Source organism: Pteropus vampyrus, unplaced genomic scaffold, assembly GCF_000151845.1.
Source record: "Pteropus vampyrus isolate Shadow unplaced genomic scaffold, Pvam_2.0 Scaffold150, whole genome shotgun sequence".
Classification (NCBI taxonomy): domain Eukaryota; kingdom Metazoa; phylum Chordata; class Mammalia; order Chiroptera; family Pteropodidae; genus Pteropus; species Pteropus vampyrus.
The window spans coordinates 3,554,950-3,557,127 of record NW_011888931.1 but is presented as its reverse complement, the minus strand read 5'-3'; the positions used below and the strand labels follow the sequence as shown (position 1 = coordinate 3,557,127).

At 34.0% G+C, this 2,178-nt stretch overlaps 1 protein-coding gene across 1 annotated transcript in view; it reads right to left on the bottom strand.

Moving 5' to 3' along the window:
* Nucleotides 1–2,178, bottom strand: part of ARMC4 (armadillo repeat containing 4) — a 154,377-nt gene that overhangs the window by 108,561 nt on the left and 43,638 nt on the right. The window lies entirely within an intron of this gene.

The window sequence follows — 2,178 nt, the reverse complement described above, 5'->3', positions numbered from 1 at the left end:
CTCACTGTGGCCAGTGACCTTCTGCCTTCTCTGATCCTGACCTTGATGCCCTTGCTCTGATGCCATAAGCAGTTCACTGATCCATCTCTGCATTGGTGACCTCCCTCATATCCAGTTTTCCCTGCGGACTTTACCATCCCCACCCCATACCTAGTAAACAAAAGTGAATCCCCAATCTCTGTCCTTCTCAGATGTGTTCTCGACCCAGCAATTATGAGTTTAGTATTAGTCTATCTATTATTGGTCTTTCCTGTACCTGATTCAGCTATTATTTAAAATTAAATCAAAATGTGTGTCATTAACATGACTAAATTAGTGCAATCATACAAATTCCAGGCCTTCAAATGTGATGCATAAAACTTCCCTAAAAACATATTTTAGTTTCACATTACGTTATTCATTCTTATAATTTAATGGGAGTAGTTTCAGTGGGGAGCCACATCAGCCTACCATGTAATTTCATTATTTAAACAGAACAATGACAATCACAGTAATAATTACCTCTTCCCCCAAGATTTTATTATAAAATTTTGTAAACATATACAAAAGCTGAAAGAATTATACAGCCATTATACAGCAATATCCATACACCCACCACCTAAATTCTACAATTAACATTCTGCCATATTTGTTTTATCACACAGCTAAGCATCATTCATCCACCTGTCCATATAGAAATCCATCTTATTTTTGAAACAGTAATTATCATTTACAGTGCTCTACAGATTACAAATGAAAACAAAGAATCTCTTTCAGTAAATTTCTGAACACATTTTACTGTGCATGTATTCACATTATTTTTCCCCCAAAAACAGTATTTATTTATAGAATTTATTGATCCCAAATCTATTGCATTTGGTTATGTCGCTTTTAATTAGGAATATTTTCCCTGCCTTTTCTTGTTTTTGTTTTTTATTTATGACCTAGAAATTTCAGAGTTCAGGTCAGATAATTTAAAAACTGTCCGAGTCTGAATTTGTCTGATTGCTTCTTCATGGCTGAATTCAGGTTAAACATTTTTGGCCAGAATATTCCAAAAGTGATGTCGTACTTCCCAATGTATCCATTAGGAGGCACTTGGTGCCAGTTTGTCCTGTTATTGATGATGCTAAATTTGATCACTTTATGATAGTGTACACTAGATTTCCCCACAGAAAAAAATACAACTATCCCCTCTGTTCTTAATAAGTAATTTGATATAATAAATATGATATTTTTGAGACTGTGAATATCCTGTTAAATCCATATTATGATTAACCTTTTTATATGCGTAATGTATGGTACTAAATTCTATGGATGACACTAAGATGAATAAGACATGTTTCTCATCTTAAGGAACTTAAAATACAGAAGTGGTGACCTCTAGTATAGTAAAAGCTGTGGGAGAGACACACTATCTGTCGATCCTTACCTAGGAGGTTAGAAATGCATTTCCATATTACACTTTATTAAGGTCTTTCCTGCCATGCAAGGGTGTTAAGGAGAGTTTTTTCTTTCAGCGATAGTTATTGAAATAATCTTTTTTTCTGATTATAAAAGTAATACTTCTATGACAAACTGGCAAATGTGGTAAAATAGAATAAAAATTTAGTAATCACCTCAGATCAAACCCCTGTGAACAATTTTCAATTTTCAATTATTTCAAATGTCTTTTCTGTACTTGTTAGGTAGGTCTTTAAAAATTGAGACCATAGATGCCATCAATTTTTAATCCTATTATGGTTTATATAATATTAAATATACATTTATTCCTTGTTATTAAATAAACTTCCAAAATATAATGCTAATAGCTGAAAATAGATATTTCTTATGGGTATACTGCAAACTATTTTACTTATTGCATAATGTAAAACATGCTGTTTTCAGTTGTCGCTCTCTTAGAAGTAACAATGAGATGAATAAGTATCTGCAACTCTGACTCTCTCCTTGGGGACAATCCTCATGGTGAGGTCACCACACTGGAGGTCAAGAGCTACCAACCTGCTATGCACTGCACAGGCTCTCACCATCCATCACCAACACTGCATGCGCACATGCATACACGCACACACACGCACACGCGCGCACACCCACATACACTGTAACACACACTATATCCCTACCAATGTAATAGGTGAAAATTACATCTATTTTTTTTAATTTGTATTTCTTTGCAAAATAATGTTGAACATGTTTTTT